The sequence below is a fragment of the Cervus canadensis genome, chromosome 15 (assembly GCF_019320065.1).
Source record: "Cervus canadensis isolate Bull #8, Minnesota chromosome 15, ASM1932006v1, whole genome shotgun sequence".
In the NCBI taxonomy this organism is placed as follows: domain Eukaryota; kingdom Metazoa; phylum Chordata; class Mammalia; order Artiodactyla; family Cervidae; genus Cervus; species Cervus canadensis.
Window position 1 is genome coordinate 14,667,665 of NC_057400.1, and position 27,129 is coordinate 14,694,793.

At 43.3% G+C, this 27,129-nt stretch overlaps 1 non-coding gene across 1 annotated transcript; it reads right to left on the reverse strand.

Moving 5' to 3' along the window:
• Nucleotides 1-10,100: 10,100 nt before the first annotated feature.
• On the reverse strand, nucleotides 10,101-10,226 carry LOC122454089. The gene has a single exon (XR_006273308.1). It is a non-coding gene; the product is annotated as a U6atac minor spliceosomal RNA (small nuclear RNA).
• Between the last annotated feature and the right edge of the window lie 16,903 nt (nucleotides 10,227-27,129).

Here is a 27,129-nt window from a genome sequence, read left to right on the forward strand (position 1 = left end):
GCACAGTGCTAGTCCCAAAAGTGCTAGCTGAGTTGAGTGGGAATATTACTGTCTAATGTGAGGTCTTTGTTATCAAAGGATTCCAGAGGTTTCTGGTGGACTCTGGAATGTTCTGTGAATCTGAGGTATGAGTATACCCTCTCTACCAAGTGAAGGAAAAGCACACAGACTGTCCTCTCTTCACAAAAGAAACAAAAAAAGTTCAGGAAAAGCCTTATTTCTTCAGTACAACGTGGAGAGTTGGTTTTATTTTTTAAATTCTGTTAGGTAGTTAGAATAGGGAAAAAGAGTCCAAAATGGCGGTGGCTAAAAGACCTGGAAGGGAAAGCCCGCGAAAATAGAACAAAGGAAGGTCCGAGGACTGGAGTGAGAACCTCAGGTAAAGCAAACAACGCTCCTGCCTAAGCCCAATTTACATAAGACAGGCCCAGGGACAGAGAAACATATAAAAAGAGGAGCCAAAGCCCTCTTCTCTCCTTTTTGCTCCCTCTCTCTCCCGCGCGATGGGGCGATCTTCTCTTCGCGTCTCTGGATCGACGCGCCCTCACGCCTCAAAAACACACTCGGGACTGGTGTGTTTTCTCTCTGCTTTGACAGTAACCAAAGGTGAGTCTCCGGGCAAGTCTTGGAACTATCTCTGTCAAGTTCCTTCATCTGCGAACACAATGAATTGATTTCTTTTCAGGGTCTCAAAGCGGCCGTCCTGAAGCTGAACCTGGCCAGCAACACGTACCACACTTACCAGGTGCCCCATCACACCAGCTCTGCCTGGCTCGTGACATCTCCCAGACCAGTCCACTGGAAGGGTCTTCCTGAGATCATGCAGTGCTCATTCCCCCAAGTGGAAAACACGCAGGGCGGCATCTTGCCACGCTGCATCCCACCTCTGTAACCTGCTTTCCCCAGTGAAGTCCTTTGGGGACTTCACTTCTGCTCATCTCTTACATGATGGGGCTCCTTGTCCCAGTCTACACATCACACCCTGGGTGCTTGCTTCAACTCCCAGTGTTTCCAGGGCTGAGTGATCGTGACTCTTGAGCCCACATTTCACCCCTAGTCTGCTCCACTTTTCTCTTGGGCGTCTTTCCTTAGATGTTCCTAAAGTATCTCAACCTCACTGAGTCCAAAACTAACCCTTATTTTCTTTCTTTCCCTTTTGACCATACCTAGTTGCTCGCACTCACAACTCTTCTTCCAACCTCTGAGCTTTGCTGTCCCTTTTGTTTAGAATACCCACTTGTACCTCTCTTTTTGTCTAACAAACTCCTTCTCATCTTTCAGATACCAGCTTACTTCCATTTAGCAATCCAAACTTGGTTCTATTTGCTGGCACACAGTAAAGCCAATCTGCTGACACTGGGTTGTGGTGAAGGAAAATGCAGCCTTTATTGCAGGGAACCAGCTTCCCTGGAGGCTCAGATGGCAAAGAATCTGCCTGCAATGAAGGAAACCTGGGTTTGATCCCTGGGTCTGGAAAATCCCCTGCACAAGGGACTGGCTACCCACTCCAGTATTCCTACCTGGAGAATCCTATGGACAGAGGAGCTGGCAGACTATATAGTCCATGGGGTTGCAAAGAGTTGCACACGTCTGAGCGACTAACACTTTCATCCTTTCAGGCAAAGAGTCAAGACGGTTGTACTCAAAAGACCTTGATCCTTGATCGCTTTCAGGGAAATGTTTTAAAAGACAGGAGGAGGGAGGGGATTGTGGGGTGCAGGATCAGCATGTAAACATTCTTCTGATTGGTTAGTGGTGAGGTAACTGGGAGTCAACATCATCAACCTTCTAGTTCCAACCAGTCTGGAGGTCTCTGTGCTTGTGGGGAGCACACAGTTAACTTCTCCCACCTGCTGGGGGTTTCAGCATCTGCACAATAGCTCAAAGGACATGGCTCAGAATATCATCCATAGTCCTTGAAGGAGAACTAAAAGTCCTTGACTTTGTTTAATGGCTGAACTATTATTTTGTCTTGCTTCTCTGTTTTCCTTTCTTTCTGCCTTTTCTCACTTCTCTGATTAAATTTACTCTTTGGAATTCAGAGAAGGCCTAAGAGGGTGAAGTTTTCTACAGACAAGTGGTAGGTGGAGGACATGGGGGTGGGGAGTCTGTTCCAAGAAGGCCCCGTAGGGTTCTTCTGGGTGACACTTCCTCAAAGAAGCTCTCTCTGCCCACCAAGACTGTGCTGCTCTAGGGTCTCACAGCACCCTGGATTTTTTACCTCTCTCCCATCACCTGTCAGTTCATCTGGGCAGTCATAACATTATCACCTGTTTTCCCTCGGCTTCTGAAAACAGGCTCAGCATCTTGTTATGTGTTGCTTTTCCTGTATTTAACACTGTACCTGGCCCAGTGGATAACTGTCGAATAAGAAAATCAAATTAAAAGGCACACACTTGATTCTCTCCTAAAAGATGTATAATCCATCTCTAAGGATCCTTTTCCCTCTTTCTTTCTCCTAAGCTTAGCCCACAAATCAGGACACTGATGTAAAAACTCTTGTCTGTGTGGGTGCTCCTGCATTTAAGTCATTGCCTCTGTGACAGCAGGATGATGAGTAAAAGACAAAAGAAGGCCTAAGAATGGAGTAAAAGTTTACCATTTAATTCAACACTGAGTAAATGAGTACATTTGTTGCTGTTTTTATTCAGTCACTTGGTCATGTGCAACTCTTTGTGACCCCACAGACTGCAGCATGCCAGGCTTACCTGTCCTTTACTGTCTCCTGAAGTTTGCTCAAACTCAAGTTCGTTGAGTCGATGATGCCATCCAATCATCTTATCCTCTGTCACTCCTTTCTCCTCCTGCCTTCAATCTTTCCCAGCATCAGGGTCGTTTCTAATGAGTCAACTCTTCGCATCAGGTGGCCAAAGTATTGGAGCTTCAGCCTTAGTAATTAGTCTTTCCAATGAATATTCAGGGTTGATTTCCTTTAGGATTGACTGGTTTGATCTCCTTGCCATCTAAGGGACTCTCAAGAGTCTTCTCCAGCACCACAATTTGAAAGCATCAATTCTTCAGTGCTCAGCCTTTTTTATAGTGAAGAGGAGAAATTAAAATTTTTATATAACCTCCAGCTCCTTCTGCCTCTGTAACTCAGCTTGCTCCTTGTAAAAGCTAGATCATGTAGGTCTCAGAAAGTGGGGACTCACAATACTAGGAACTGGAGCTTATCTCACCCACCCTTGCCCTGCTCTTTGCAATCGCCCTAGCCCCTGCAAACCCACAAACCCGCTTAATCATGCCTGTCCATATATAAAAACTCTGTAACCCCTTTGTTTGGAGCTCAGAGCTCGGAGTGTTAACTCCTCTGGGCCCGCCGGCGGAATAAACCTGAGTTCTCCAACTCTCCAAGTCTGGGGCTTCGTTTCTCAAGTACTGGTTTCTGCAACAATGGTAGAATTTAATTCCTTGGGAAATTAGCCCTCCCTTGCTGAACAGGATTTTCCAAGTCTGGTTAACATACATACTTCCGGTGTTACAAAAAGTAGAGACACTGTGCACATTTGCAAAAGGTGGGCCTCCATCCCTCTCTCCTCCAGCTTCTGACTCCTCAGCATTCATTGCCACGTCAAGCAAAACTGACAGGCACTGTGTTCCGTGTGCATGGGGACATATTTGCAATTCACCGGCATCTTTGACCTTGGCACAGGACTAGGTCATTGAGGTGAAGATTAATGAGACAATAACTTTTACAAGGAATATAAACAGCCTGACTCAGCTGTGTGAACAGCAGCTATGACAGCCATTGCTCCTTAGGGTGGAGGTTTTGTTCCTTGCATTCTGAGCAGGGGAAAGTCAATGAAATGTGTTCTTTGAGGTAATCACTTCTAATGGAGAAAAGTAAATTAAGATACAGCTTGATATCATGACAACATTAAACAATGAAGTTGTCATTAAAGTCTCTTAAAAAACAGAATAGAATGGAAAAATAAGGTCTTAGCACCACCACTTACTAGCTCTGGTGCTCATTTAATTATAAACTTGGAGCCTCAGTTTCCTCATCTGTTAAATGGAAAGAATTATTCATGAAAAGGAAAGAAAAATCAATACTTAATATAAGAACCAGCTGTAGCCACTTTGGTATAGCTAGGAATTCAAATATAATAGCTCTTTATTTAGGAAAATACTTTATCAAAGTATTGAGAATCAAAGACAAGAACTTCCAGAGTCATGGTCTGAAAAGAGAAGGTTAAAAACAAACAAAGAAAGGAATTGCTCTGCAAATCAAGTAAGAGAAAATGTAGGCCCAGAATAAAGGGGTGGAGAGTTGTCTGAAAGGAAAGGTGGAGACCTTGTTGGCAGTGAGAAGGCTCCGACAAAATGGCAGCAGGTGAATAAGAAGTTCCCTGTGGTGAAAAGTGCTTAGTAGATTTCTATGAACAAGAATATCTGAATGGCAGTTAAAGTCGTTTTCTACCTGTAGTGTAATTATCTTCCATTTTCCCCCAAACTTCAAAAAAGTCTGCAATACAGAGCAATCTGGTATGAATAGTGAATTGTCAGGATGAAGAAAGGCTGTCCATGGGATGACAGTCAGGTGGGCACAGCGCTCGTGAGGATCAGACAGCATCCTGCCAGCAGACGGCAGCAGGGTAGGCCGACACTGACCAGGCGGCTGCAAACTTCCCTCATGAGGGCCCCTCTGAAGCAGAACAGAACGCATCTCTCCATTCTCCACCCCAAGCTTGTCTCCCCTGGAAATACATGGAACCACTGAATGCTCCCTCTGAACCACACAGAAGGGAGACTTGAGTCTTCTGTCTATTTGTGTGTTCAAGTGAAATGTGACCCCAGAAGGGTGGCAGACCCAGATGCATCAGGGCTTCAAAGCTGTCATAACTGCCTAAAAGAGACGCAGTGAGGACTGGTGAAATAAAAGATGTAAAAGTGATTGGAAAACTTTACACTATTGATAACATACAAAGTAGGGTCCTATTAGATTTGAATTATTGGATCTCAAGTCTGTAAGCCTTTTCTTCCAAGCAAATGCAAAGCCCCCAGATTTGTAGTTCACTAGGGTTCATTAGAAAGGGTTATAGTAAGTTATATCTGACAATTGTTATGATATTCAGATAACCAAACATGGAGCTTCCAAACTTACTTTACTAATCAAATAATCAGTTGAGTGTATATTGAGAGATACCATGGAGAGATAGATACAAAAGCAATACTAGTACATAGCCACCAAGCACAGAGATTATAATGAAGAATTAAATTAACAAAAACTTGAAGATCAAGAAAAGAATCTATCAAATCTGGATGCCAAGCCCAACCCTAGCACAAACTAACCGCAACCTTGAACAAATTATTCAGCCTCTTTGGGCTTCTTGTCCTCAGCCAGAAAACAAAAATAAATAAGTGAGCTCTGTCCTACTTACCTCCCTGCACTGTTAAAAGGTTAGAGTGAGTTAATACATACAAAGACCCTTTCAAAACTATGAGATACTTGGAAAAATAGGTCATCACTGCTACAAAGTCTCTTTTGAGTGTTTTTTTCTTTGTCTGTTGTATATCTGTTTGGTGTTAGGCAAACTCTGCAGCAGCCTGATCATGCTGCATAAAATGTCTGATCTCTTTAAAAAACACTCAGAAATAAATCATTCACCCTGCATCCTCCTGAAGGGGGGTTGGTTCTGCTCCCCTTCCCTGTACTGGAGAACAGAAGGGCAGAGAGCAGCCTAGAGGGAGTAGTGATTCAGCTCAGGATCACATCTGATTGTTTTTGTGGGGATAAGAATGGGAAGAGAATACAAAATACCGGAAAATAGCAATTGCAGGGATTAGCATAGCTAGACTGTGGACTTTTTTTTTCTTTTAATTGGAAGATAATTGCTTTACAATGCTGTGTCGGTTTCTGTCAAACAGCACTGTGAATCAGCCAAAAGTAAACATATCCCCCCTCCCTTTAGAGCCTCACCCCCACTCCCCATCCCATCCCACCCCTCTGGGTGGTCACAGAGCACCCAGTTGAGCTCCGGGTGTTATAGGGCAACTTCCCAATAGCTGCCTATTTTACATATGGTAATATCTATGTCTCAAGGGTGCTCTCTCTATTAGCCCCACAGTCTCCCTCCCCTGCTGTATCTGCAAGTCTCTTCTCTAAGTCTGTGTTTCTCTACCTCCCCTACAAATAGGTTCATCAGTACCATTTTTCTAGATTTCATATATATGCTTTAATATGCAATATTCAGATCCCTTTTTTATGTCTTCAATGTTTCCTTTTTGCAGATGGGTAGGATGCAGGGAGTCAGAGGCAGGTCTAAGAGGGGAGGATATATGTATACATATAGCAGATTCTCTTCACTGGACAGAAGAAACTAGCACAGCATTGTAAAGTAATTACACTCCAATAAAAACATTTCTTATTTAAAATTAGGAAAAATATACTCTTTATAACAGTTTTCAGTGCACAGATCATTCTCACTACTGCTCTGTGAAGCTTAGAGGATGCTGTTAATGATCCCATTTTACAGCTGAGGAAACTGAGGCTTGGAGAGACAACAAAGGCTGCAGAATCAATATACTGTTTCCATTACTGGGCTCTCCCTCACAAAAAAAAAAGAAATGCTTCTCCAGAGAGGAACTAAGAGGAGAGGCAGGATCAAGCAAAGGGTTCATCTGAAGACTCTTCTAGAAAGAACCAAGATGAGGCTATGACAGTAGACAAGACTGCTTCAGCTTCTGAAAGCAGTGGTTAATATGACCAGAGACTTGTAAGATGGTATCGTTTGTACCTCTGAGAAGCAGTCTTTGTATATTCATGAATGCAAAAGAGAGAAACTCTTCGCACCCCCTCAGGAGGAAAAACCAAGCCTCAAAGCAAACCTCCAAGTAGGGGAGGCTGGAGCACTGGGCTTTCCCAGGTACACACTCCTGGAAGTCACAAGTTTTAACTGTGCTCTTTGTAACCAAGCAAGACCCTATGGGGCCTTGTTGGAAAAGACCCCTCACCCGCTCCTTGTCCTCTGCCTACCTTTTGTCTGTAGAAAAAGTGTGGCTTCCTGGGCCTTCCCTGAGTTCCAAAGAGTAAATATAATCAGAGAAGTGGGAAAAAATGTAGAAAGAAAGGAAAACAAAATAATAATAGCTTGGCCATTAAACAAAGTCAAGGCCATTTTTAGCTCTTCTTCAAGGACAATGGATACTATTCTGAGCCATTTGAGTTGTTTAGATACTGAAAGCCCCATCAGGTAGAAGTTAACTGTATGCTGCTGCCTTTGTAGATCCCAGAGGGGTTGGAACCAGAAGGCTGATGATGTTGACTCCCAATTACCTCACCACCAACCAATCAGAGGAATGTTTGTGAGTGGATCCCACACCCCACAACTCCCCTCCCTCACTATGTCTTTATAAACATTTCCCTGAAAGCTTTCAGGGAGTTCAGACCTTTTAAGCACGACCTGCTCTAGGCTCCTGCTTGGTGCCTGCAGTAAATGCTTCACTTGCCCTTACCATGAGCTGGTGTCGGTAGAGTGACCTTACTGCTTGTGAGCGAGCAGATCCAAGTTGTGTTTAGTAACAATCTGATGACCTTAAAAGCAGTCAAGATTTTATAGAAGAGAGTATTATCCTGAAAACGTTATTTCAAGCTGATAAAATTAAGCAGCATCTTGGGGAAGCCAGGCCTGCATGAGAGCAAGCACCTTGTCTAGTCTGGTAGCAGGTCCTGGCCCAAGGACACGAAAATGCTGGGACATTACTGAGAAGCAAGACACTAAGGTAAGCCAGAGGTGCCTGTGAAATGTGAAACCCAAACGACTCCATTTTAGGATAGCACCGCCATTTTGAGTAAAACCTCCTCCCGAGGACAGAAAGAAACTCAAGGAGCCAATCAGGGGAGGACAGGAAAGTCCCTCACCCCCCTTACTCTAACCCACCAATCAGTAGCTAACAAGACATCATTAGTTGAAGAATTAACCAATCCCCTTAAGTTTCCCTTCCCGCTCCCCGTGCTATACAGTATAAAAAAGATTTGCCGCTTTCACTCCGCGCTCCTTCGCCATTGTGTGAAGAGAGTCCCTGATCGAGCTTGTAATAAAGTTCCTCACTGTTTTTGCATCAATCCGCTGCTCCTGTGGTGTTTGGTGGGATTCTGCGACCCGGGTACAACAGTGCCAACTGTGATTTATTGTTGTTAAACACTGCCTGTCACACTGAAGACTATAATCTAAGGTATTTAAGAAATGCAAGATTGAATGAAGTCTGCCTCTCAGTGGCAGCAGCGCCGTGTGCATGCGTGCACACTCAGTTCTGTCTGACTCTTTGTGACCCCATGGTCTCATCAGGCTCCTCTGTCCATGGGGATTCTCCAGGCAAGAATACTGGAGTGGGTTGTCATTTCCTTCTCCAGGGGATCTTCCCAACCCAGGGATTGAACCCATGCCTCCTGCATTCAGTGGATTCTTTACCACTGAACCAACCACCTGGGAACAGCCTCAGGAAGCTGCAACTTGTTCAAGGCTAGCAAATCCACTAAAGAACATAGACCTGCCCCATCGATCCTTCTTCTCGGAATTTATCTTTTACCGGCAAGATGGGTACAAGATGACATGTATATGAGTTTATTCAGTGCAGTTTTGCTTCTATCAAAGATTGGAGATAATCCAGTGTTTCTTAAGAGAAGACTAGTTAAATAGTTTACAGTTAAATCATTTAAATAGCTAAGGACTAGTTAAATAGTTTAAACAACCAAAGAATGGAATACTGGGCAACCACATTTTTTTTTCTGTGTTGGGTCTTCCTTGTGGCACCCAGGGGCTTCTCTAGTTGTGATGGAGGAAACAGAACAGGCTCTGTCTAGAAAGCAGGACTTCATCTTGGGCCGGACTGTGGACTTTGAGCTGTGTGCCCAGTATCTATGGAAACGACAAACCAACTGGAAAACCAGACCCCACCCCCTACCGTGGAAGAGCCCCAGGGCTCATACCTAGACTCTCCCTTGCCTAAAAAATACCCTAATTGTCTGTGTAACCGAATAGAATCATACATTCTATTATGCTTATTGGAGTATGACCACAGGCCTATTGATAATTGTCCACTGTTAACTATCTAGGCCTAAGGCATATGAATCACAGGTTAACTTTGATTGTATCTTTCTTTTCCTTTATTCAGACTAGTTTCAGGGAATTTGAGGAGGTGGGTTTGGACAGGTACACTTAGGGTATATAAGGTTTTCACAAACTGGTCAGGGTCCTTGGCCAAGAGGAGACCCTTCCTTGGGCCCACTGGTGTAATAAACTACACTCCACTATCTGCATTGTCCTTCTGAGTGAGTTTGTTTCCCGGAACACGTGGCTAAAACAGTGATGCTGGAGCTCCTGAGCACAAGGACTCAGTATTTGAGTCATTCAAGTTTTAGTTGCCCCAGGGCATGTGGGATCTTAGTTCCTGGACCAAGGGTTGAATCTGTGTCCCCTGCGTTGGAAGACAGATTCTTAAACACTGAACTGCCAGTGAAGTCCCTGGGCGACCTTTTTTTTTTTTTTTCCCCAGTCAAGCTTTTAATGAAAAGATCATAAAATAATAGTTTCTCATCACTGTACATTAGGACTGCATACTCTAAATGGATTTCTTTTAAAAAGAAGAAAAATGTGGTGCTTTCTATGTACTAACATGGAAATTTTTCTCAAAAAATGAAATGAAAAAAAGCAGTGTACAAAACAGTCAGTATAGTATATTACCTTTTCAATGTGAAAGTAAGGAAGACAGAAATCTGTGTTTGTATTTTCTTCTTTTGCTTCTCAAATCCTCCCACCCCCTGCCCACTCTTTCCCCACCCCCTCACCCCACCACACCTCCGCACCATACACCCACACTAAAAAAACAATAAAAATGGTTACCTATTTGGGGTAGGGTGGGAAGATGGGGGATGGAGGACGGGTGAAATTTGTGGAGCCGTGTCCAACTCTTTGCAACCCTTTGGCCTGTAGCCCACCAGGCTTCTCTGTCCATGGGATTTCCCAGGAATTCTCAAGGATACTGGAGTGGGTTGCCATTTCCTTCTCCAGATCTTCTCAACCCAGGGATGGAACCTACATCTCTTATGTCTCCTGCATTGCAGGCAGATTCTTTCATCTGCTGAGCCATCAGGAAAGCCCCATGAAGTGTGGTTAGATGCCATGAGGTAAGTGGCAATGCCTTAACTGTATGCATGTTGTCAGGCTCGAGAGTTTCCACCATCCTCGTCAAGAGGAGTGCTAACCCTCTCTCCTTTCACACAATGCATGGTACTGTCACGCGAGTGTAGGCTCCTCGGTTCTTTGTCTCATCACAACAAAAATTTGGAGTGACTGACATTAAAGCCTCCTCGACGGGTCACAGCTCTTGGAGGACAGACCGTGTTATAGCTCTCAGGTCTCAGCCAGACCGTGTTATAGCTCTTAAACAAATCAGTGTTACAGCTCAGTGTTACAGCTCTATTTATTTAGGTAATAGCAGGAAAATCCATCTTCGAGGCATGAGGGCACGTCGATCCAAAGACGCGAAGAGAAGATCGCCCCATCACGCAGGAGAGAGAGAGAGAGAGAGAGAGGGAAGAGGGCTTTGGCTCCTCTTTTTACGTTTCTCTGTCCCTGGGCCTGTCTTATGTAAATTGGGCCTAGGCAGGAGCGTTGTTTTACCCGAAGTTCTCACTCCGGTCCTCGGACCTTCCTTTGTTCTATTTTCACGGGCTTTCCCGTCCAGGTCTTTTAGCCACCGCCATTTTGGACTCTTTTTCCCTATTCTAACTACCTAACAGTATCGTTTCAGACACAACCTTTTTTTTTTTTTAATGTCAAATCTAGAGGTGGAAGCATCAGTGGGTCCGGGCATGAGAACAGCATGGGCAGAGGCAGGGAGCCCTGAAGGCTGACCTTATGAGATGCCATGTTCTCCTGAGGCCTCACGTTCTCACACAGCAGAATCTTGAAAGATGCTTGCCTACCATGGCCCCAGTTTACTTCGAGGAGGCTGACAGACAGTGAGGGCTAGAAGCAAAGGTAACAACTTCCTTTGTTGGGTCAGGAAGATCCCCTGGAGAAGGAAATGGCAACCCACTCCAGTATTCTTGCATGGGGAAATCCCATGGACAGAGGAATCTGGTGGGCTACAGTCCATGAGATGGCGAAGAGTCAGACACGACTGGAACAAATTCCTTTAGGACACCCCATTGCTCAGGATTTGGAATATTATACTCCCAGAAAATGACATTCTTCTTTGTTTTAATTGAAGTATAGCTAATTTACAAGATTACATTACTTTCAGGTATATAACATAGTAATTCTATATTTTTATAGACTTAACTCCACACAGCTATTATAAGCTATTGACTATATTCCCTGTGCTGTACACAACAACCTGTAACTTACTGATTTTATCCTAGAAGTTTGTACCTCTTAATCCCCTTTCCCTATTTTGTCCCCCCCCCCCACCCTTCCCTTCTCTATAACCATGAGTTTGTTCTCTGCATCTGTGAGTCTGTTTTGTTATAATGACTCTTTTCTTTTTAAATTTTCTAGATTCCATGTGTATGTGAAAGGATGCAGTATTTGTCTTTCTCTGTCTGACTTGTTTCACCAAGCATTACATCCCCCAGTCCATCCATGGACATGCTGCTGCTGCTGCTGCTAAGTCGTTTCAGTCGTGTCCGACTCTGTGTGACCCCATAGAGGGCAGCCCACCAGGCTCTGCCATCCCTAAGATTCTCCGGGCAAGAACACTGGAGTGGGTTGCCATTTCCTTCTCCAATGCATGAAAGTGAAAAGTGAAAGTGAGGTCACTCAGTCCATGGACATGAATGACATCCTTAAATTATTATCTATATTAATATTAAATATAACTAAACTACAACTAATCATTGATATATACTGACAGTGATTGATATTTACATAAATAATTCCATTGAATTTGAGAGAAGCAACAGATAGAGCATTGAAGGTACTTCTGTGTTTGTGCATAAACATATACTGTAGGTATGTGAAGTTTTTAAGGCATTTTCAGAGATATTTCTCACCCTGTGGCCCTCCTTGTTCCTGGGGCTTTCAGACCATGGGTCTCACTCAGTGTTTCAGGATGGGATTAGCGCCCAAGCATAGCAAAGTCACAATGGATTTTGTTTTGACAAGAAGCTGGAAAGCCCAGCATTATTTAAAAAGAAAGTCACATCTAAGATGCCTTCAACCTATCAGGCATGAAGATGGGAAGACCCAGATAACAGAATTTCTTCAGGAGTTGTGGGAAGGAAGAGGGATAGAGACAAGGATTGTGAAGTCTTCATTTTTTGGTACATCTCTGGAAGGCACAGGTAGTCTAGAAACATCCAGACAGGTACAGAGGAGGCAGGGAACAAGACCTGACAGCCAGTGGCAGCTCCCACAGGTACAGTGGAAGAAGCATCCAGAGACATCCCCTGATGGGTCTAATATGTCCTTCCCGTAAATACATATGTTGAAGCCCTAACCTCCTATGGGACACCGTTTGGAATTAGGAACTTTAAGGATGTAATTAAATTACTCCCAGTGTCCTTAAAGAAGAGGAGACCTTAGAGAGGTACACACAGAAAAGACGTCACATGAGGATGCAGTGAGAAGGCGGCTGTCTGCAAGCCAAGAAGAGAGGTCTCACCAGGAACCCACCCTACCAGCTCCTTCATCTTGGACTTCCAGCCTCCAGAAATAAATTCCTGATATTTAAGCCACTCAGTGTGAGGAATCCTGTTATGGCAGCCCAAGGTAATCAAGACACCTCCAAGCAGCCCCTCGGACCATTGTTGGATGGGCTGTCCCAGCACTAGCAGCAGGAGTTGGCTTTGTGTGTCCCCCTGGTGTGGCATGTAGGGTCTCAGAGGCCCTAACGGGGATCTTGGAGATGCTTCAAGGCCATATGGCCCAGCAGAAGGCTAGGGACCTTCAAGATAGTTTGGAACTTTAAAACTGGATGTGAAATGTGGAAGCTAATGTCTGCAGCATAAATACCAGCCCATCAGACCATCTGGACAACTTCATCAGTTCCAGGTTGGTGGTACCATTCCCACAAATGCCAGTCCTGACTCACTGTACCAGAAGTCAGGGAGCCCCCAGAAGATGCCCTGTGGATGCAAGAGTCCCCATCTTCCCTCCACTGCTCAGCTCACCTAAGCCACACCCCTCTCTCCATCTGTCCAAGAAAGGGAAAGGAAGAAGGTGGGGAGGGGCAGAAAAGGAAAGGCAGAATTTACCCCCAAAGAAACAAAATTACCTGGAGAGTCTATTCAAACTATAGGCTCAGACTAAGACTGCCAGATTAGTCTGAATTAAGTACCTTCTGGGCTCCCCCCTCCCATAGGAAGGGGCCTCATAGGAAAATCATGTCAGTAACAGGCAGATTAAGGAAAACACATTTTTCTGCACTGCTGAATGTGATGAGTCATCCATGACTCCACTAGAGATCTTTATGAGTATGTACATCTATGTGTGTGTCTGTGTATGCATATATTTTGTATAAAATTATCTATTGCCTTACAAGATGGGCATCCCACTCAACAGAGGAATTAAATGCTGACTAAATTTTAGAAAAATTTTCTCCTGATTAAAAATTGCCCTGGGAAGCCTGCAATAGCAACTTTCCATTTATGTCCAAAGCATTTACCATCTGGTCACATGTCTAACAAACTACAACCTGAGGGTAAACTCACCCTTCCAACCATGAGAGGAGATGCCCCTCTCATCTCCGTGAACATCCTTCCCGCCCCTTCACAGGGGAAAATCTCATTCCTTTTGGGCTATCCTGCTCATACACTGAAGATACACGAATGGGACCTTTATTCTACTTGTGGCTTACCTTTCCCACAACACGTCACACTACTGGATACAGACAACATGATGGCTTACGAACCTCACTGCAGGACAGTAATAACAAGAGGAGAAATCGAATTGGGTGGTTAGATCCCCCCATATGGCCCCCATTTTGGTTTTGCTTTTTCAAAGCAATTGCACATGTTTTACCGCCGAGAAGCAATTCAAAACAAAACAAAAAATGTCTTTTTAAAAAAGATTTTTGTTTTTTAAGTTCTCAACAAGTATTTATAGGCCCCTATACCTAATAAATGGGGAAACAATGGAAACAGTGACAGACTATTTTCGTGGGTTCCAAAATCACTGCAGATGGTGGTGACAGGAGTCATGAAATTAAAAGATGCTTACTCCTTGGAAGAAAAGCTATGACAAACCTAGACAGCATATTAGAAAGCAGAGATGTTATTTTGCCAACAAAGTTCTGTCTAGTCAAAGCTATGGTTTTTCCAGTAGTCATGTATGGATGTGAGAGTAGGACTATAAAGACAGCTGAATGCTGAAGAATTAATGCTTTTGAACTATGGTGTTGGAGACTTTCCAGAGTTCCTTGGATTACAAGATCAAACCAATCCCTGAATACTCATTGGAAGGACTGATGCTGAAGCTGAAATTCTAATACTTCGGCCACCTGATGAGAAGAGCTAACTCATTAGAAAAGATACTGATTCTGGGAAAGATTGAAAGCAGGAGGAGAAGGGGATGATAGAGGGCCAGATGGTTGGATGGCATCACTGACTCAATGGACATGAGTTTGAGCAAACTCTGGGAGAGGGTGAAGGACAGGGAAGCCTGGTGTGCTGCAGTCCATGGGGTCACATGAGTTGGACATGACTGAGGGACTGAACAACAACATACCTAATGGAAGGGGTTTCCCAGGTGGTGCTAGTGGTTAAGAACCCACCTGCCAACGGGACAGGAGACATAAAAGAGATGTGCGTTCGATCCCTGGGTCAGGAAGATGCTCCAGAGAAGGAAATGGCAACCCGCTCCAGTATTCTTGCCTGGAGAATTCCATGGACAGAGGAGCCCGGCGGGCTACAGTCAATAGGGTTGCAAAGAGTAGGACACAACTTAATGACTAAGCATGAGCATGATAACTAAAGAAGGAGGCAGACAACCGCAGAACCCCAGGCACCTTGGCAGGATCTGCCCTGGCTCTGACCTCAGGAGGACACCTGTGTTCATCCAAAGAGGTCAGGTACCAGGAAACACAGCGGGAAATTCACAAGGTGCTGGAAACTAGAGAGAGGAGCTAGAGTGGGAACCAAGTGGGAGGGTCAAAGTCGGGATTAATAGGAGAAAGGATGATGGAGAGAAAAAAAAATGAGTTTCTAAAAAGCAAGGGGAAATAAGGGTGGTGAGAGGAGGGGGAGGTTGCTAAGCAGCTCAAGCTGAGTTCGGGATGAATTTCACAAGCCCTGGCCTGTGGTCTTTCTGCTTAGTTTTTACCTGGATTTGTTCTTCTCCCTATGCTGGGATAGGACTTTCAGTGACCTTACAGTCTTGGGGGACACAGAGGGTTGACCTACAGGACAAAACCTTGTCACACAAGGTAGCCTCACAGAGGACTAAGAGAGGGGCAGAGATGGTGATTTACAAGGTACCAAAAGGAGGAGCGTCTTGTTAGGGCTTTCAGGGGAGACTTGAGTGGGGCTGGAAAGATGGGAGCCAGAGGACACATTGCAATTCTGCCTCTCTGTCCTGACCCAGAGAGGCCATGAGGCTCTTCCCCTTGACGTCAGTAAGGCTCAGAAAATGCAGGTCCCCTGACATCCCTCTCAGAATGCTCCGACCCTGCTCTGTCAAATAAAGAAGGGACCAGCCATGTATACTACTGAAATTGACATTTTAATAATTAAAGTTAAACCAAAAATTCAGTTCTACTGGCTAGTTGCAAATTATTGGGCAACACAGAGGGTGAACTTTTACATCACCAGAGAAAGCTCTGTTGGATGTGCTGATCAAAAAAAAGAAAAAGAAAACACTTAGCAGGTGATGCAGACCCTGTAACTATCAGTTTAGGCTCAAAGACTATGGGGATTTTGAATTGAGAAATTATGAAAGCAATTTTAATCTGAAAAATCTCAAAGTAAACATTTTAATTTACTGAATTATTCATCCAAAGGATTTTCCCAAGAAATATCAAGGCAAGAACTCATGTGTTAGCAAATTCAGATAGTACTTAAAATTCCCACAAAATAATAAAAGTTATTTCACTGATTTTCCTTGACTCTTTCCTACTAACATGTATGACAAATATGGGGGAAAATCATGCTCTGAGTGGTTTACAAGAATCACAAAAATAACATCCCACTCACCAGGAAAATTTTGAAAATATATGCTTTTTTGCCTCCGCCTACACAGTCACTTTATGTAGAGACCACAGTTGTTCATTTGTAAATGATTCACAGTGTTTGGGTGACCTCTGGGGTGGTCTGCAGACACCGTCCCCATTAGCAACCCTGAATCTTTTGATAGCTATCTGTGTGGGTTCATGCCTAAAGCAGGCAGGGCCATCCTTTGACCCTAAATAAAGACCTAGAATGTACCTGTCATATTTTGCATACATAAATCAGCCAAAAAGACTTCAAAACTTCCACCTGGGTGTTGGCAAAATATGTCATGGAGATTGATGAATGATCACATGATGGTTCAGAAAGCCACCTGCAACTCATCAGAAGCCTCAGCAACCAGCTCTTCAAAGAACAACCCTGTTGATCTCAGATCAAAGAAGGAAAAGCAGAGAAAAAACTCCAGACAAATCTTTCACTCCATTGTCTGCTGACTTCCTTAAAAAAAAAAAAAAAATTACCCAACGACATCGTGGCAATATATTGTGTCCTCAGTCTCTTCACAGACTCTCCTTTAGTCCTCCAATCATTCCATCTATGTGTTTCTTCCATGAACGAAATGATTTATCTTTTTGAATATGATTCTTTCTCCTTGTCACGAAGATACAGAATAGTGATTGATTCTGAACTCTGGGGTCTGGGTTGGCCAGTTCTTTTTTGTTGTTACTGAAGTTCCCCAGAAGGGGGAAAATATCCAGTGGAAAAAAAACAAAATGAAGACTTCATTTGGATTTTCTTACAGGATGATGGTTCTTATGACTGGTTAACACTTATTGTTTACCATGTGCCAGTACTGGGCTTAGCACATTCTTGTATGTTCCTGCTGCTGCTAAGTCGCTTCAGTCATGTCTGACTCTGTGTTACCCTACAGACCATAGCCCGCCAGGCTCCTCTGTCCATGGGATTCTCCAGGCAAGATTACTGGAGTGGGTTGCTGTGCCCTCCTCCAGGGGAATCTTCCCGACCCAGAGATTGAACATGTGTCTCTTACATCTCCTGCATTGGCAGGCGGGTCCTTTGCCACTAGCGCCATCTGGGAAGCCCTGTGTGTTCCTATCTGATCTTAATAACAACACCATGAGGAGATGCCAATGGAGAAGGGGGACACTGAGTCTCAGAGGGAGGAAGTATCCAAAGTCATACAAGGGGTAGAGCTAAGATTCAAAGCAGGTTTATTGGATGCCAGACCTGGACTGATGTCAGTGAAGTTGAAAGTTACCCTCCCAGAGAAGAGGAAAAGGCAGAGAATAAACAGAATGTAAACTAAGCTGGATATTCCCAAGGAGGAGGTGAGAGTATGGCTGGCAAGAGGGCTGGAGAACTGAGACCAGCAACATTTACATGTCTGCAAGAATAATGCCCACCATAGCTTTGTGAATTATCCTAACATTACGTAATTTATCAAGTAGTTCATGTTTTTATTCACCCTTTGCTGTTTCTCTGTGGCATAAAAAAATCAATAGGGATTCTGTATTGTTTGGAAGGCAACAGATGGGAGATAAAGAAATATGTTGCCCTTCTCTGCTGGGATTTCATAAAGGAGGATGGCCTTGTGCCAGGATCTACAAGAGAAACGAGGAATGGACCTCCCAGAAAGGCCTGAGGGGACGGGGAGCTCATACATCCTCATGATCCATCTCTGGGCACAGAGGTCTTGCCACAGTGTCCAGCAGCATCTTTTTCTCTTTTTACTACACGTATTGTGTAATAACAAAACATAGAAAATATCTTAAACATATAATAAAATATGGTTCTTCCATACAATAGACTACTATAAAGTTGTTAAAGTGAAAAAAAAAAGTTGTTAAAGTGAATGAGATAGATTTACATGCGTTGATATAAAACATCTCCAAGATGTACTGTTTAGTGAAAAAAACAAGGTATAGATGCTTCTCTGTAATGTGGTATGGGTTTGGTATGGTTTCTTTTTGAAAATAGAAATATGCACATATAATAAAGTGGATTTCACCCAATTCTCTTGGGGGAAAATCTCAAGCTAGTATGGTCCAGTGTCAGTCAAATCACATACTAGGGTAAAAGTGCCCTTCTACATCACTCTGCCCTGACAGATTCTAGAACCACACTCATTCGCTTTCAGCTCTGTGGTTTTACTAGGGTCTTGAGACTCTACACATGGACATCACCGGATGGTCAACACCAAAATCGGACTGATTATATTCTTTGCAGCCAAAGATGGAGAAGCTCTATACAGTCAGCAAAAATAAGACCGGGAGCTGACTGTGGCTCAGATCATGAACTCCTTATTGCCAAATTCAGACTTAAATTGAAGAAAGTAGGGAAAACCACTAGACCATGCAGGCATGACCAAAATCAAATCCCTTATGGTTATACAGTGGAAGTGAGAAATAGATTTAAGGGACTAATCTGAGAGACAGAGTGCCTGAGGAACTATGAATGGAGGTTCATGACATTGTACAGGAGACAGGGATCAAGACCATCCCCATGGAAAAGAAATGCAAAAAAGCAAAATGGTTGTCTGAGGAGGCTTTACAAATAGCTATGAAAAGAAGAGACGTGAAAAGCAAATGAGAAAAGGAAAGACATTCCCATTTGAATGCAGAGTTCCGAAGAATAGCAAGGAGAGATAAGAAAACCTTCCTCAGCAATCAATGCGAAGAAATAGAGGAAACAACAGAATGGGAAAGACTAGAGACCTCTTCAAGAAAATTAGAGATACCAAGGGAATATTTCATGCAAAGATAGGAATAATAAAGGACAGAAATGGTGTGGACCTAACAGAAGCAGAAGATATTAAGAAGAGGTGGCAAGAAGACCCAGAAGATCCATACAAAAAAGATCTTCACGACCCAGATAATCACGATGGTGTGATCACTCACCTAGAGCCAGACATCTGGAATGTGAAGTCAAGTGGGCCTTAGAAAGCATCACTATGAACAAAGCTCATGGAGGTGATGGAATTCCAGTTGAGCTATTTCAGATCCTAAAAGATGATGCTGTGAAAGTGCTGCACTCAATATGCCAGCAAAGTTGGAAAACTCAGCAGTGGCCACAGGACTGGAAAAGGTCAGTTTTCATTCCAATCCCAAGGAAAGGCAATGCCAAAGAATGCTCAAACTACCGCACAATTGCACTCATCTCACACACTAGTAAAGTAATGCTCAAAATTCTCCAAGCCAGGCTTCAGCAATACATGAACCGTGAACTTCCAGATGTTCAAGCTGGTTTTAGAAAAGGCAGAGGAACCAGAGATCAAATTGCCAACATCTGCTGGATCATCGAAAAAGCAAGAGAGTTCCAGAAAAACATCTATTTCTGCTTTATTGACTATGCCAAAGCCTTTGACTGTGTGGATCACAATAAACTGTGGAAAATTCTTAAAGAGATGGGAATACCAGACCACCAGACCTGCCTCTTGAGAAACCTGTATGCAGGTCAGGAAGCAACAGTTAGAACTGGACATGGGCCAACAGACTGGTTCCAAATAGGAAAAGGAGTATATCAAGGCTGTATATTGTCACCCTGCTTATTTAACTTATATGCAGAGTACATCATGAGAAATGCTGGGATGGAATAAGCACAAGCTGGAATCAAGATTGCCGGGAGAAGTATCAATAACCTCAGATATGCAGATGACAACACCCTTACAGCAGAAAGTGAAGAGGAACTAAAAAGCCTCTTGATGAAAGTGAAAGAGGAGAGTGAAAAAGTTGGCTTAAAGCTCAACATTCAGAAAACTAAGATCATGGCATCTGGTCCCATCACTTCATGGGAAATAGATGGGGAAACAGTGGAAACAGTGTCAGACTTTATTTTTTGGGCTCCAAGATCACTGCTGATGGTGATTGCAGCCATGAAATTAAAAGACACTTACTCCTTGGAAGGAAAGTTATGACCAACCTAGATAGCATATTAAAAAGCAGAGACATTACTGTGCCAACAAAGGTCCGTCTAGTCAAGACTATGGTTTTTCCAGTGGTCATGTATGGATGTGAGAGTTGGACTGTGAAGAAAGCAGAGCACCAAAGAATTGATGCTTTTGAACTGTGGTGTTGGAGAAGACTCTTGAGAGTCCCTTGGACTGCAAGGAGATCCCACCAGTCCATCCTAAAGGAGATCAGTACTGGGTGTTCATTGGAAGGACTGATGCTGAGCTGAAACTCCAATACTTTGGCCACCTCATGCGAAGAGTTGACTCATTAGAAAAGACCCTGATGCTGGGAGGGATTGGGGGCAGGAGGAAAAGGGGACGGCAGAGGATGAGATGGCTGGATGGCATCACCGACTCGATGGGCATGAGTTTGAGTAAACTCCGAGAGTTGGTGATGGACAGGGAGACCTGGCATGCTGCGATTCATGGGGTCACAAAGAGTCGGACATGACTGAGCGACTGAACTGAACTGAACTGAGTCTTGAAAGGGGGCTTATCCAAATTTTTTTTAAAGTCTCTCAGTAGTGTCTGACTCTTTGTGACCCCGCGGACTATACAGTACATGGAATTCTCCAGGCCATAATACTGGAGTGGGTACCTTTCCCTCTTCAGGGGATCTTCCCAACCCAGGGATCGAACCCAGGTCTCCTGCATTGCAGTCAGATTCTTTACCAGCTGAGCCACAAGGGAAGACCAAGAATACTGTAGTGGGTAGTCTATCCCTTCTCCAGGGGATCTTCCTGACCTAGGAATTGAACTGGGGTCTCCTGCATTGCAGGCAGATTCTTTTCCAAGTGAGCTATCAGGGAAGCCCTTATCCAAATTAGATAGTTAGGTTAGTGCTGAAGTCTCAGAGTTCAGTCTTATAGATCAAGTTTAGTTTGGTTGATGGCTTAACCTCCTCACCTAACTTTCGGGTGCCTGGGATGCCACTATGAATGCTTTCCATTTAGTCTAAACTTTACTTCCTATGAGAATGAAAATATGATAGGTAGAGTCATAAGATTTTAAGCCAGGAATAGTCAAGAGACTCTCTGATAAGCAGGATGTCCGTGGATAGAAAGACAGGGAATAAAACCATCCTAGGGACAAATGTTGGCTCCCTCACTTACCCACTGTGTGATTTAGGACAGGTTATTTAGACTTTCAGGGCTTCAGTGTTCTCTCTCATCTATAACTGGAAATTCTACCCATACTTCATTTTACAATGAGAATCAATGATCCAACATATTGAAAATACCTGATCCATAGTAGAAGCTCTTATTGTTTTGGCAGGAGAAGAAACAGGCTGTAATTGGCACCTACCGTGTACCGTATCCTCTTACGGAAGTCTTCTTTAATTGTCACAACAGCCCATTTGGCTAGGGAGGATGGAGGATTAGAGAGGCTGAATTTTTTCTTAGGATCATATAGTTAGTTAGTGGTGGATCCAAATTTCAAACTCATACTGGGACTGTCATTTGGGTGCTCCTACTTCAGCACAGGATCTCGCAAGAAGGGAAAAAAAGGCAGGGGAGAAGTCCTTGCTTTGATCTTGTGTGACATAGGAGACCATCTTCCCTGCCTCTGTGCAGAACTGATTCTGCTGCAAAAACACTGGGATAAGTTCCCTTTGTCATGCTGCAACCTGGATGACCTCTCAGGGTCTCTGCATTTTGTGGAACCTCTACTCCATGCCAAGCGGGCAGTATTGATTTACATTATTACAGGATAATGAGCAGATCCATGAAGCAAGCACCAGAACGAATTGAATCTGGTTTGTTATAGATTCATGTTTTCTGGGTGAACAACTTGTGAACTGAATTAAAACAAAGGCATGTGACATTTGTGGCTGCTTTTGGTCTTTTAAATTTTTTTTATTTATTTTTAATTGAAGGGTAATTGCTTTACTTCCTTTGATCTTGGAGACTGATAAGTTCTTTGAGATCTGTTCTGAGTGTTCTGGGTTATAAACCAAAAAGTTGAAGTGCCCAGTGCATGTTGCAATGACCTTTCTTACTAACATAAGGGGGTAAACAGAGGAGGTGGACACTGATAGGAAAGAGACAGGGAGGAGGAAATTAATACTCATTTTGTGCCAACAATATGCTGGACACTACATTAGGCACTTTATGTCTTTTATGGTACTGTTTGCAGAATTTTTATTATAACCTTTTCACACAGCAAGTTAGAACACTTGTACTTATAATTTAGTATTTGATCTTCTCAGATGAATCCACTTTTGTCAAAGAGGGGACTGAGAATGACTTTTAGCTGGGATTCAGACAGATCTGACATTCTGGCAAGGGATATCTCCTGAAGCCTTTCTGCAATAAGTCTGAGGAGCCTCCTGGTAGAGAAGTCACAATAAGGGAGTTAAGAGAGAACAGACAAGTATTTGCTAAGTAACTAAGAGCCATTCTTCACCTCCTTTTAACTTAAAGAAACACAAGCATTGGTCAGTTCAGTTCAGTCACTCAGTCATATCTGATTCTTTGTGACCCCATGGACTGCAGCATGCCAGGCTTCCCTTTCCATCAACAACTCCCGGAGCTTACTCATGTCCATCAAGACGGTGATGCCATCTAACCATCTCATCCTCTATCGTCCCCTTCTCCACCTGCCCTCAATCTTTCCCAGTTTCAGGGTCTTTTCAAATGAGTCAGTTCTTGGCATCAGGTGGCCAAAGTATTAGAGTTTCAGTTTCAGCATCAGTCCTTCCAATGAATATTCAGGACTCATTTCATTTAGGATTGACTGGTTGGATCTCCTTGCTGTCCCAAGGACTCTAAAGAGCCTTCTCCAACATCACAGCTCAAAAGCATCAATTCTTCAACACTCAGCTTTCTTTATAGTCCAACTCTCACATCCATACATGACTACTGGGAACACCATAGCTTTGACTAGACAGACCTTTGTTGGCAAAATAATGTCTCTGCTTAATATGCTGTCTAGGTTGGTCATAGTTTTCCTTTCAAGGAGCAAGTGTCTTTTAATTTCATGGCTACAGTTATCATCTGCAGTGATTTAGAAACTCCAAAAAATAAAGTCTCTCACATCTTCATTGTTCCCCCACCTATTTGCCATGAAGTCATGGGACAGAATGCCATGATCTTAGTTTTCTGAATGTTGAGGTTTAAGCCAACTTTTTCACTCTCCTCTTTCACTTTCATCAAGAGGCTCTTTAGTTCTTCTTTGCTTTCTGCCATAAGGGTGGTGTCATTTGCATATCTGAGGTTATTGATATTCCTCCTGGAAATCTTGATTCCAGCTTGAGCTTCATCCAGCCTGGCATTTCACATGATGTACTCTGCATATAAGCTAAATAAGCAGGGTGACAATATACAGCCTTGATGTATTCCTTTCCCAATTCGGAACCAGTCCTTTGTTTCATGTCCGGTTCTAACTGTTGCTTCTTGACCTGCATACAGATTTCTCAGGAGGCAGGTCAGGTGGTCTGATATTCCCATCTCTTTGAGAATTTTCCAGTTTGTTGCAATCCACACAGTCAAAAGCTGTAGCGTAGTCAATAAAGAAGAAGTAGGTGTTGTTTGGAACTGTCTTGCTTTTTTGATGACCCAGTGCATGGTGGCAATTTGACCTCTGGTTCCTCTACCTTTTCTAAATCCATCTTGAACATCTGGAAGCTCTCTGTTCACGTACTGTTGAAGCCTGGCTTGAAGAATTTTGAACATTACTTTGCTAGCGTGTGAGATAAGTGCAATTGTGCAGTAATCTGAACATTCTTTGGCATTGCCTTTCTTTGTGATTGGAATGAAAACTGACAGTTTCTAGTCCTGTGACCACTGCTGAGTTTTCCAAATTTGCTGGCATATTGAATGCAGCACTTTCATAGCATCATCTTTTAGGATTTGAAATAGCTCAACTGGAATTCCATCACCTCCACGAGCTTTGTTTGTAGTGCTTCCTAAGTAGATGTTTCCTAAGGCCCACTTGGCTTCACATTCCACAATGTCTGGCTCTAGGTGAGTGATCACACCATAGTGGTTATCTGGGTCATGAAGATCTTTTTTGTATAGTTCTTCCATGTATTCTTGCCACCTCTTTTTAATATTTTCTGCTTCTATTAGGTCCATACCACTTCTGTCCTTTATTGTGCCCTTCTTTGTAGGAAATATTCCCTTGGTATCTCTAATTTTCTTGACAAGATCTCTAGTCTTTCCCATTCTATTGTTTTCCTCTATTTCTTTGCATTGATTGCTGAGGAAGGCTCTCTTATCTCGCCTTGCTATTCTTTGGAACTCTGTAATCAAATGATTATATCTTTCTTTTTCTCCTTTGCCTTTAGTTTCTCTTCTTTTCTCAGCTATCTGTAAGGCCTCCTCAGACAACTATTTTGCCTTTTTGCATTTCTTTTTCTTGGGGATAGTCTTGATCACTGCCTCCTGTGATCATGAACTTCCATCTCTAGTTCTTCAGGCACTCTATCAGATCTAATCCCTTGAATCTATTTGTCACTTGTACTGTATAATTGTAAAGGTTATAAATAAATACATCTAGCTTAACTTTTTTTCCCCCCAGCTTCCCTTGAATGTAGGAGTTATAATGTTACTAAGTTCTGGGAGATTAGATGAAAACAGAAATCTGCCCAGAGATTCAGGGAGCTTCCAGTTTTCAAATGGAAGGGGAACCATAGAGGTAGTAACACCTTTCTCTCTTCCATCTTCACTTTGTCTTAAATGTGCATGTGATGTCTGGGGTGGCAGACCAGACAATTATATGACAAAATTACATACCTATTGGTTTAAGTCTCTGTTGGAATTTTCTACTACCTAAAGCCAAACATATTTATAACTCATATACCCCAGTGATAAAGCCTTCCTTGGATGGGGAAGGAGGTTCTCATACAACATGAGCCTGTTGCTTTGATTTGCTCCCTTTCCCCACTAGACCATTGTCAAAACATTTAGGAAAATAGGGAACACATAATAAAAACCAAAGTTAACAGAGCTCCTCCCCTGTAAACACTATACCCTTCTAACAATCTAACTTAAATGTGGAAGATATGCTATGAATTAGGGCTCTATGGGCTTTCCTGTTGGCTCAGATGGTAAAGAGTCTGCCTGCAATGCAGGAGACCTGGATGAGATCTCTGGGTGAGGAAGATCCCCTGGAGAAAGGAATGGCTACCCACTCCAGTACTCTTGCCTGGAGAATCCCATAAACAGAGGAGGCTGGTGGGCTACAGTCAATGGGGTCTCACAAAGTTGGACACAACTGAGCAACTAAGCTCACAGGGCTCTTTAGGTTTAAAGTGATGGAAAATGTACACAGGCTGGTTTGAGCAAAATGAGAAACCAGTTGTTTCATATAACTGTCAATGCAGGGAACATTCAGGCTTCAGGCATGGATGGATCCAGAAGCTCACATCATGTCATCAGTCCTGGCTCTGTCTTGATTGCTCTGATTCCACTGTGTGTTTGCATCTCTCTCAGAAAGTCTCTGTCTTCATGGCAGCCTCTTAATTCCACTTTGATAAATCCAGCAGACAGAGAACACATCTTTTTTGGTCATGCCCCCAAAATTGAGCTTCATTTGCCTGACTTGGGTCATGTGATCTGCACATACCCAGAACTGGGCCAAGAAGAGGGAAAATCAGGCCTACCCCAACTATGAGGACTGATTACAGGTATGGGGTGGTTTTTCAAGGAAAATATATTCTTTAAAGGCATAAGGGATTCTTTGCAGGCAAAATGAATATCATCCCAGTCCTATTACTTAATATTAAAAAGACTGGACACCAGGAGACCCCATAATTCAGCTATGGTGGGAACAATGAAGCTCTCCAAAGAGCTCACCAAAACAGCAAAAAATTCTAAAACACGTGTCTCAGACAATAGTGGTATCAGAAATAGGCTTTTAGGGGGAGCTCATGCAAGACATTACCCAGGGATGTCACCAGTCTTATCCCTTAAATCAGTAGATAGATTCTAAAGCCTGGTTTGTCTGGGTTGTCTGTTATTATAGTTCATTTACTCCCCAAAGACTGGTAAGAACAATAAATTAAACCATCCTCCAACAACTCAGTGCCCATCATGTGGAGGGTAATTAGTGGGTTAGGTAATTTTAAGAGAATAGGAGACATACCAGCCCTCAAATATTTTATAAGTGTGTTTATTCCAGCCTGGCTAACAATGTAAAGCAGAATATGCAGAGAAAAGTGAAAAGGTGAAAGTGTTAGTCACTCAGTCATGTCTGACTCTTTGCAACACTATAAACAAGCCTGCCAGGCTTCTCTGTCCATGAAATTCTCCAGGCAAGAATACTGGAGTGGGTAGCCATTCACTTCTCCAGGGGAATCTTCCCAACCCAGACATCGAACCTAGGCCTCCCACATTGCAGGCAGATTCTTCACTGTCTGAGCCACCAGGGAAACCCAAATATGCAGAGAATTGTAACTAATTGGACAGAAGAAGGCATATTAATGAAGGCTGAGCACGTCAAGGAAAAATTCATCAAGAAAGAATGAATATCCAGGTTGTGGAAACAGATATTTCCTGGCTATGAAAAGAATACTCTTCTTTAAGATAAGATTTCTTTCTTGCAACTTGCCCAACATCTCCAAGCCAGAAGCGCAAAGGCCATGTTTGATTTTCCAAAATTTACCCACTCCTCAGGCTTGAGCAAGGGGAGGGCAGGTAAGAGCAATAGTAGGGGTTTCTACAGAGACTGAGCTAACTGCAGTGGGTGGGCTGAGATAGTCCCTCCAGGACAGGTACAAAGGCCCAGAGGTCACTCAAGGAGCAAACAAAAAGCCAGTTCACAGACCACCCTACTCTCAACCGACTTGATCAAATAAACAGCAGCTGTGGGAGAGAGAGGCGGGCTGTGTCAAAGGGCAGAGGGTCGTGGGGTGAGCAGGTTGTCTTCTTAGGATGGAGCCTGTTTCACTACTGAGGGAAAGATTCCACTTGAGAGGCAGATGTGTGTACCCAGAGGGATAACTGATTAAAGCAGGATTCCTAAGGAGGTTGGAGGTTCCACCCAGAGGAGGATTGAACTCAGACAAAGAAGGGGTCATGTGAAGAACTCTCTTGGAAGAGAAAAGCATCTT